Raw genomic sequence first — 10,842 nt, 5'->3', positions numbered from 1 at the left:
TAAAACCGCTTCAGAAAAAGGAAAAAAAAAAAAAAAAAAAAAAGAATCCAACCAAAGAGGCTATCCTTGGCTCCTTGTGTCATTCCTTAGTTTAATATCCCCAAGAATCATGTCTAATGATTGGCACTTGGAGCCCAGTCAAACCAATCCAGTGGCCAAGGGTAGGCTGAAGTCCCACCCACCCCACCAGAGAAGCCCCTCTAATGTGCCAGTTGCTCCCACCATCAGCAGGAGGGCCTCTTTCCTCACTTCTAAGTTTTGGAGCAAGAGTTTGAAGAGTAAGAGGCCCACACCCAGCTTTCTTCTGACCTTAATTTCACTTTGTCACCTTTGGAAAAGGCTATTTTTCTTTAACTAAAAATTTCTAAACTGCTTAAAAAAAAAAAAAGATGACATCTGCTCTTTGGTCTTGAGATATGCTTTCTTCAGCTCTTCTCCATCTATAACACCAAGTTCTTCTGCTCGACTTATTGGCAGAACTAGCCTAAGTAAGATAAACCTAGTGCTAACTGCTGCTTGGTGAGTTTGTTTGAAGAACACATAAGCTGAGAAGGCTGTGATTTAAAGCTGGACTCCATGCAGGGAGAGAGTGAAAATACTGGCAACAGTGAAGTAAATCAAAACAGTACCAGTTTCAATAATGGACCTATGGGCCTGCTGCTCAAATGAACTAATCAGAACTGTACACATTTCTTTTCTTCATTTGCATATACAGTCCTGGTTGAAGACTTGGGCAGAAATTATTCCCCTATAAAGGCCTGTTCCCAAACACATTTGGGGAGGCAATCTTTAGAGCAAAGCTAGCTCTCTGATTTCCGTTGATTTTGTCTCTAATAAAAACTTGTCTCGGGACCAGCAGTTGGCGTAATGGCTATGCTGCTGGACTCCCATGTAGTTGACTGCAGTTCAAGTCCTGGACCTGGTGGCTTAACCTCAACGCCGGGTGTGTGTGCGTGTGTGCCCAAGATCCCAAAAGGAGAACAGAAGAGAAGGGATTGCGGTGTGGCCATCCCCCCGGGAGGTGATTTCTTGCTTCTGTCGCTCTCTCTCTGTCTTTCTGGGGAGCACATGTGCCCAATAGGAAAACAAACAAACAAACAAATAAAACCTCTCCAAAGAAAAATAAAAGACTTGTCTCTTGACAAACTTTGTGGTACAGAAATTAGCTTTTCTGAAGGTGAGTGATTGATTCCCAGTCCATACCTAGTTAACTTTGTTAACGGGAACATTCTATTTTATGTAATAAAGTGCTGTCTGATTTTAGAATCATAAATAAAGCCAGTTAAGATCTTTAAATTACATTATAATTTTGTTCTTTGAAAAGGTTAAGTCAAAAACCCATTTTAGCCATAAAATCTGCAATAATATAGCCTCTTATATCCAGGATGACTCTGTTGTGTCTTTGCTGAAGACCATGGAATGAATGAAATTGCCAGAGGGACAGTATACAGACTAAAAGAAGAGCACTAAGGACAGAATCCTAGAAACTTTTTTTTAAGAATTATTTTATTTAACTTTATTTATTTATTCTAAATTGACCAGAGAGGGACAGAGCAAGAGAGAGAGAGAAAGTGAGAAAGCAAGCCACCAGGTCCGGGACTCGAACTACAGTTGGCCATGTAGGAGTCCAGTGCCCTTAACCACCATGCCACCTGAAGGTCCCAGAATCCTAGACACTTAACCTTTCAGGGCTAAGTGGAAGAAAAGGAAGAGTAACTTGTAGAGGATGAGACAGAGACAGCAGGGAATCCTGGAAACCAGAGCTCAGAATACTGAAGCCGGTGGCAAATGTGGTTTCTAAGAGAAAGTGATGAACATCAAATGTTGCAGAGAGGTCAAAGTAAGGACTGGAAAGAACGTATGGTGGGTTGAATGGTGTCCCCCTAAAAGATATTTCCATGTCTCAACCCCTGACACCTATGTATCAGACTTTATTTGAAAATTGGGTCTTTGCTGATATAATTAAGTTAAAAGTCTCAGGATGAGGTCATTTAGGCTGACCATAAATCCTCTGTCTGATATCCTTGGGTTTTATTTAAAGAAGAGGGAGATTTGAGAGACCAGAGACTTAGAGGGTGAGCTGTGTGAAGGCTGAGAGGAGATCAAAGTGATGAATCTTTGAGTCAAGGAACATCTAGGATTTTTGGAGCCACTAGAAGCAGGAAGAGGCATGGAATGGATTCTCTCTTAGAGCCTCCAGAAGGAACCCACCCTGCCAGGCAACTTTATTTCATATTTCTGATTTCCAGAAGATAAACTTGTTTTAAGTAACCAAGTTGTGGTATGCTGTTATGGTAGCCCTGGGAAACTAATACAGGGTACCCTGAAATTAGAAAGAGGTCAATAGTTGACTCTGTTGGGTTCTGAATCCAGAGTACATTTTCCAGGACACTTGACTGTTGAGGGGAAGAGAACTATGGCAGTAACTAAAGGAATGTTTTCTTAAGAAAAGGTTTCTTGGGGCCGGCAGGTGGCGTGGAGGATAAAGGCGCTGGATCCCCACATGGCTGACTGCGTTTTGAGTCCCGGATCTGGTGGCTTGCTTTCTCACTTTCCCTTTTTCTTTTTCTTTTCATTTCTTTCTTTTTTGTCATCTATCTTTCTGTTTGGGAAAGGTTACTTTTATTTATTTTTAAATTATTTTATTTAAATTTATTATTTATTTATTTTAATTTTTTTCTTTCTTTTATTTTTAAAAAATATTTATTTTCCATTTCATTTTTCCCCATATATTCAATCACATTATCTCACTTTTCATTTTTCTATTTCTCTCTGGTCAAATTTAAAAAAATAATAATAACAGCAAATGGAATTAAATAAATAAATTATTCTTTAAAAAAAAAAAAAGATCTTTTGGGGGGGTCTGGTTTTGTGGCACAGAACTAATGTGCCACTGAAGAGAAATCAGATCCTTACAGTGATCATGGTTCAAATCTCCAGCCCAGGCAGTCTGAAACATGTCAGGCACATACAAGGTTCAATGGATTCAAAGACTGGTGGAAGGAGGTCACAGTGTGATGACTAGACCCTGTGGAGTCTGGAGGATCCTCATCTCTTCCCCCATCTCTCTTTCATGTGGACATGCATGCATTCTTATCATGAACAAAGAAAAAATATTTTAAAATAAGGATCTAAAAAAAGCTTTAATGTCAATAGTGTTGAAAGGCCAGGACACACAGATTCACAGAATTTCGAGGCTGGAAACCACCTTAAGCCCTTCCCAGTCATAAACACATGGAGTAGGAAGACTACTGGTGGCATATTAATGTACTTTTCTCTTTTGTACTCTCTTTTGTGCCACCTCCTCCTCTTCTGCCAAAGACATCTGTTTGCCTCCAAAAAGATTAGAAACACCAAGAAAATAATAAGTCAGTGCTTGGCTGCTGACATCCAAAAAGATGTTCTTCAATGTAAAGCAAGGAAATAGCTTCGAAAGCTGCTCTTTGCTAGGAGAAAAAAGGATTTTCTAAATAATTTAAGCACATACGAACATATCAATATCCAGGCCTGGTGGACTAGGTCACCAAGGTGTGTTATGTGTGCCTGGAGTGTCAGGAAGTGGACAGGATGCAGAGGACATGGCCCAGGCTGACTGTAAAGGAGGTAGAGGACACAGGTAGTTCCATATCTGCATCTTGAGCTCCTCCTCCAGGCCAAAGGCAAGGGCTAGGGGAAGGCATGTTAGAAGGTTGAGGGGAAAGCCAAAGGGCACAGAGAAAGAAGAGCCCAAAGTACAGGGTCCTGTTTCCCATCTGGAACCCCAGAGGAACCCCATTTTGGGGTAGATGCTGCATCTAGCAAATAAGAGGGGCAGAAGGGCAGCCAAGGCCGGGAAATGGCCAGATAGATAAGCCTGGAAGTGACCTCACTCTCTGTGGTTGCAGGGTTCCCGAGATTCTTCCAGGACCTGACAAGGGGATGTGGAGGTACTGAAGGGCCCTGAGGGTCTCAAAGTCTTGGGAAAGAAAAAAGACTCATTTATTTTAAATACCAATATTAATCTGTATTTATATCTCATGACCAAGACTGAGTTATGGGGACTCACTGAGCAATAAGTGTCAGCAAGACACTCTGGAAGGCCCACAGGTAATCACGTATCACACCTGCCACCACCATCATGGAGACTGGCAGTGTAGAAAGAGAGAAAATAAAAAACAAACACTCACCCTATAGAGAGTGAATTATTCAAGAGAGATTGCAATAGTCCTCCCTTATCTGTGGAGGACGCATTCCAAGACTCCCAGTGGATGCTTAAAACCAACCACAAACAGAATGGAAACCATGTAGTGTATTTTTTCCTATATACCTTGGGACCTAAATCACAATATGGAGATGTACAGTTCAGAGCAAATAAAATGGAGTCAGGGAATCATTCAGAAAAGGTATTGTCATGTATCTTTACTCAGAATAAAATGTGCAGGTTGCATGGTGGTTAAGGCACTGGACATTCCCACATGGCTGACCATGGTTCAAATCCTGAACCTGCTGGTTTGCTTTCTCACTTTTTCTCTCTCTGTCAAATTAAAAATAAGTGAACAAATAAAATTAAATAAACAATTCTTTAAAAATGTGAACCTTTGAATGATGTCAAGTAAATTTTTTTTTAGAGGTGTTTGCCTTAGAGTGTGTGTGCTTGCCGGGGAAAGAGACAGACAGAGACAGTGAGAGGGAAAGTGATAAATCACCTCTCAGAGGGGATGGCCACACCATAATCCCTTCTCTATTCTCCTCCCAGGATCTTGGGCACATAAACACACACACGTGCCCAGTGTGATTTTCAAGTCACTGGGTTCAGGACTTACATCATACTCGGCCATGTGGGAATCCAGAGATGTAACTACTTTGCCATCTATTGGTCCCAAGTGAACTTTTGAACTGGGCCTAACTGCAGAGGCTGTAAATATCCTGAAACAACAGTTAACAGCTACAAATGGCCATTACCTGCCACAGATGGACTTTTCCACCTGGAGATAATCTTAGCAATCAATCTTGCAAGGCCTGGTGTTAGGATGACTTCTTGACATCTATTACCCTCCTTGATAAGCCATTCATGTGAGCAAGCCTCCTAGAATTTCTTTCTTTTTAACTTGTCCTTCACTTTAAAAGCCTTGTATCATCTGAGATCCAGTGGAAATTCAAGCAGCCTCTTTAGTAGAAACTGCATTACCAAACTGCAGTTCCTTTAAAACCCTGAATAGGGGCCAGATGGTGGCACGACAGCATTGCCACAGTCTGTAATGCTGGACACACAACAGGAAGGTCCTCAGTTCAGGTCTCAAGGCCCCCTGTACACTCTGGTCATGCACTTGCATGCCTATGATACGGGCAGGCTGAGCCTGGGGGTGGATCACAGCATGAAGACTCTGTTGAGGGTGCCTGTCTTTCTCTTCCTCTATTATGAAAGGAAAAAAAAAAAAACAATTCCAAGGCTACCACCAGGTGAGGTGGTGTTTAAGGTGCTGGATGCCCACATGGTTGACGACAGTCTGAGTCCCAGACCTGGCAGCTTGCTTTTTCACTTTCTCTCTCTCTTTATCTCTCTGTGATCAAATTTAAAAATAATAACAATATATAAATAAAATTAAATGAATAAATGAATAATTCTTTTTTTAAAATCCCCTGGGGCCAGCAGGTGGCATGATGGTTAAGGCACTGGACTCCCACAGGGCTGACTGTAGCTTGAATTCTGAAACTTGCAGCTTGAAAATCATGCCAGGCATGTGTGCCTGGGTGCCCAACATCTCAAGAGGAGAATGGAAAAGAAGGGATTGTAACATGGCCATGACCCCTGGGGGGGCGGTGATTTCTCACTTTCCCTCTCTTTCTGTCTATCTCTTTCTGGTGAGTGCACACACCCTATAGCAAAAACCTAAAACAAAGAACCCTGAATAAACCCTATGTCCGGTTTTTCTATTAGTTGTATTTCAGATCAGTGGACAACATACATTCTTTTGACAAAATAATGTATAAACTTGGCACAGTAAGAGAGTAAACAATAATAACTAATAATAAAACGGACCACTTATAGAAAAATACTGTAATATAAGTTATGTGAATATGGTCTCTCTCTCAGAATACCTTATTGTACTGCATTGTTGATAACCGAAACTTCAAAGAGTGAAACCTCAGGAGGAGCTGATGGTATTTAAACTGGAATATGCAGGCCAGCAGGTGGCATGGTGGTTAAGGCGCTGGATCTCACCTGGCCCACTCCAGTCGAGTCCTGACCCAGCAGCCTGAAAAACACACTGGACATGAATGCCTGAAAAACACACGTATGCATGCCCAAGATCCTGGGAGAAGAATGGAGGAGAAGAGATTGTGGCGTGGCCATCTCTTCTTCTCCTTCACTTTAAAAGACTGGGGTATGGAAAAAGAAAAGCCTGTGGGGTGATTTCTCACTTTCCTTCTCTCTCTGTCTCTCTCTCTGGCAAGTATACACACCCTAAGCCAAAAAGAAATCTTAAAAAAAAAAACCCTTGGAATATACTGTAGTACCATGAATTGGCAAATTAGGTTTATCTTCTTCCTCCCAGAGGGGTTCATAGCTCATCAGATCAGCTGTAGGAAATGAAGATGCAACATCGCTCCTTGCATTTTTCCTTGTGTGTTAATCTGTGATCCTGCTACATGTGACACAGCCTCCCTGGCAGTGTAACAAAGACTGAGAAGCACAGAGCTTTGTTTCTTAAGGCTTGGCTGGAAGGAATAGGTTGCAGAAAGTGGTTACTTGGGGCCTGAAGTGCTGAGAGTAAACGTGTATGGGATTAGACAAGATTCTCCTGGGAACGGCTCCAGGCATGACTGCCTCTGAGATGGGATACAGAAAAATCAAATTCAAGAGTACAACTCAGCATTGTCATATACCCTGAAGGCTAGGGAAAATCTCTTACTGGAGGTGAGCTTAGGTAAGAGAGAGCAACAGTGGGGGAAAGACCCAAGCTGTTGGTACAGACTGGGGCTGACTGAGTTTAGTACAGAAGTCATGACCTGGGACCCTTCCCCTAGGCTCATGTATGAGCTTGCCAGAGAGAGACAGGGGAGGGAAAATGAAAAATCATCCCCTATGATGGATGGCCACATCACATTCTTTTCTCCTCCAATCTCCTCCTGGGATTTTGGGCATGCATGCACACATACCTGGGGTGACTTTCAAGTCACCAGGTCCAGGACTCAAACTGTGGTTAGCCATATGGGATCCCACACCACCTGTTGGCAGCAGCCCTTGGGTTCTTAAAATAAAAAACTAAGTCACCTTTTCCCCATAGCTCTGTTGAAAGACTGGGTTCAAAAAAATAGAAAGAAATGGGGGTTCAGACAAAGGCAGGGAGTTCACAGCACATTGAATTTGAGGCCAAGTCTATTTGTTTCCACATCTTTCTTTTTTCTTTCTTTCTTTTTTTTTTTTTTTTGAGAAGTTTTTTTTTTGAGAAGTTTTTGCTATAGGGCACGTCTGCTCATCAGAAAGACAGAGACAGAGAGACAGAAAGTGAGAAATAACGCCCCACGGGGATTGCCATGCCACAGTCCCTTCTCCTCTCTTCTCTTCTGGGGATCTTGAACATGCACGCACACGTGTCCAGTGTGAGTTTAAGCCAATGGTTCTAGGACTCGAACCGCAGTCGACTACATGGCAGTCCAGCGACATAGCTATTATGCCAACTGCTGGTCCCTCCACATCCTTTTTGTCCCTGCTGTAGACAACTTGCCTGAGTGAAGGAGAAAGGTGGGAGTTCCAAGGAGGAAGGGGCCTTCATTAGAAGGGATCAGGTGAAGCGGGTGGGTCAAGTCTATCCCCACATTTCCAGTTGAGGGAGAGACTTAGTAATTGACTGTTACCATGTCCAAGAGAAGTACGGTCCTTCCCTTAATTTGTTTGTCCAAATGATCTCACAGTGGTGGGAAGGGGTGGAGGGGCATGACCTTGAGACCAGGCAGACCTGGGTTCATATTCCTATGTCAAGACCTTGGGCAAATCACTTGAGTTTACAGAGCCAGAGACTCAGATTTCATTCTTAAAAAATTAGGGATACCAATTCCCACTTTACCAAGCTGTTAAAAGAACTAGACGAAGGGATGTTAATTGTGTGCCTACTGTAGAGCCCGACACAAGGAATGGTTGAAAACACTTAGTTTGAAAATTTTTTACTCCTTCCTTCCTTCTTTCCTTCCTTCCTTCCTTCCTTCCTTCCTTCCTTCCTTCCTTCCTTCCTTGCTTCCTTCCTTCCTTCCTTCCAGGAGCAACAGAGGCAGAGAGCATGCCCAACAGGGTCTTACTGCTGCAATTCACCCCCAGCCTCAGCCAGCTCCAGATCATGGGCACACATGTTCTCAGAGAGGTCTCCAGAAGTGAACCTGGAACCTTCCTACATAGGCAGTCCAGCGACATAGCTATTATGCCAACTGCTGGTCCCTCCACATCCTTTTTGTCCCTGCTGTAGACAACTTGCCTGAGTGAAGGAGAAAGGTGGGAGTTCCAAGGAGGAAGGGGCCTTCATTAGAAGGGATCAGGTGAAGCGGGTGGGTCAAGTCTATCCCCACATTTCCAGTTGAGGGAGAGACTTAGTAATTGACTGTTACCATGTCCAAGAGAAGTACGGTCCTTCCCTTAATTTGTTTGTCCAAATGATCTCACAGTGGTGGGAAGGGGTGGAGGGGCATGACCTTGAGACCAGGCAGACCTGGGTTCATATTCCTATGTCAAGACCTTGGGCAAATCACTTGAGTTTACAGAGCCAGAGACTCAGATTTCATTCTTAAAAAATTAGGGATACCAATTCCCACTTTACCAAGCTGTTAAAAGAACTAGACGAAGGGATGTTAATTGTGTGCCTACTGTAGAGCCCGACACAAGGAATGGTTGAAAACACTTAGTTTGAAAATTTTTTACTCCTTCCTTCCTTCTTTCCTTCCTTCCTTCCTTCCTTCCTTCCTTCCTTCCTTCCTTCCTTCCTTCCTTCCTTCCTTCCTTCCTTCCAGGAGCAACAGAGGCAGAGAGCATGCCCAACAGGGTCTTACTGCTGCAATTCACCCCCAGCCTCAGCCAGCTCCAGATCATGGGCACACATGTTCTCAGAGAGGTCTCCAGAAGTGAACCTGGAACCTTCCTACATAGGTCAGCCCTGCAGAGGGGTCCTGTTTACTGCTGTGCCACCATCTGGCCCCCCCAAAAAAATTTAAGTCTGCCCACCTATCCATTTTCTCCTCCCCTATCTCTACTCCAATCAGCATTTTCAGGGTTAAATGTCCTATTCAAAGTCTGAGAAACTGGTTTAAGAGCCCTGTTCAAGCAAGCTACAGGGCCCTTAACCTTTGGTGTTCTTAAACAAAGCTCTAAAAAAGCATTTCCTGTGAAGACAACATAACAGCCTTCTGGGGCGTTTGGCCCTCCTGGCATCTCTGGGGACTCTCAGAAAAGACAGCCCCGCTCCACGTGGTCCATTACATCAGCAGTTCAGTTCAGACACACAGGTGCATTCTGTTCACCTGTGAGGGCATTCCAAGTGGCAGTTGGTACTGACAAAAGCTATGCACTGAACTCGATAAAAGGATGCCAAACTGTCTTTCTTTCTCAAGTAATGTGGAGGGGAAAGAGCTCCTGCCAGGTACACAAGAAAGAAGAAAACCCGCCCCTGGCAGCAGGAGAATCAAGTTGCCACAGCAACGAGCCTCTTTCCAAGTCCACTCAGTACATGGCTTTTGGATCAGACTTCCTCCTGTGCAAGCATCTAGCAGCTTTGATTCTCTCTCTAGTCTCCAAGGCTTCTCTGGGGGAAGTCACTGCCCCCTGCCTTCAAGGTGGGATCCCACTTGCCACTGGGAGTGCATAATATTTACTTGTTGGTTTACATAGGGAAGAACCTGATCAGCATGCAGGGTACAGAGCTTCCTATCCTCTGTGGGAGGGAGAGTTGACTAGTACAATTTATTTGACCTGAAATTTGAAATTTGAATGAATTTAAATGAAAGTACATATCCTTTGTCCTCACGGTCTCATAGTTCTGGTGATTTGATCCTGGTATTTGTAGCATCATTTGTAAATAGTAAGAAACTGGAAGCAACTTTCACATTGTTGATAGATAGGTTAAATGTCAGTTATAGCCACTGTGGAATACTATGCAGCTGAAGGAACAATAAACTAGATCCAATATGCTAAAAACAGACAAAGTTGTTCAAACTCATAGGAATGGTTTCTAGGGCCTGGAGAGTGGGGAGGGGATGATGGGAAGATGTTTAATGGAAATGATGTGGATGGGCCGGGGACTCTCAATAGCCCAAGGTCAACCATTGCCATCCCAAGCCTCTGAATCCTCTGCCTCTGCCTCTCCCCTTCTGAAGTGATAAAACAGTCTGAGACCTTGAGAAGCTGAACACCCTGCTTATCTGACCCGTCCTTCCTGAGAAAAGACTGTGGGCTGCATCTTCCCCATGGGTTGGTTGCTTCTTCCTCATAGGCTACCCCTTAGCCTGCTGGAAGCCACCCCTCCCCAAACTTCCCGATAAAAGACTGTGCTCGACCCCCGAGCAGGCTGGAGATTCTGAGTATTAAACTCCTCCACGCCTGCCAGTGTATTAAAGAGTTACCCCATCTCTCCGGAGTGCTACGTTTTTGTTCCTTGGCCCTCTGGTTTTCCACAATAGATACAGAGTTTTGCAATTAAAAAGTTCTAGGCATTGTGTGAACAACAACGTGACTATAACACTACTGAACTCTATACCTAAAAATGGTAAGATGGATGCTGGGCAGAGGTGCATTGGCAAAATGTGACACTCTTCAAGGTTGACCCACCTGGGAAAGTTCTGAGCTTACATCCAGAGACCTCCCTGAGTATACCAGCATAC

At 43.7% G+C, this 10,842-nt stretch overlaps 1 pseudogene; it reads left to right on the top strand.

The window, feature by feature from the left end:
• LOC102495439 (dynein light chain roadblock-type 1 pseudogene) overlaps positions 1 to 483 on the top strand; it is a 1,409-nt pseudogene extending 926 nt beyond the window's left edge.
• Positions 484 to 10,842: the final 10,359 nt, after the last annotated feature.

This window comes from Tupaia chinensis, unplaced genomic scaffold (assembly GCF_000334495.1).
Source record: "Tupaia chinensis unplaced genomic scaffold, TupChi_1.0 Scaffold000294_5, whole genome shotgun sequence".
NCBI classification, from domain to species: Eukaryota; Metazoa; Chordata; class Mammalia; order Scandentia; family Tupaiidae; genus Tupaia; species Tupaia belangeri.
This window is presented reverse-complemented; position numbering and strand designations above follow the sequence as displayed.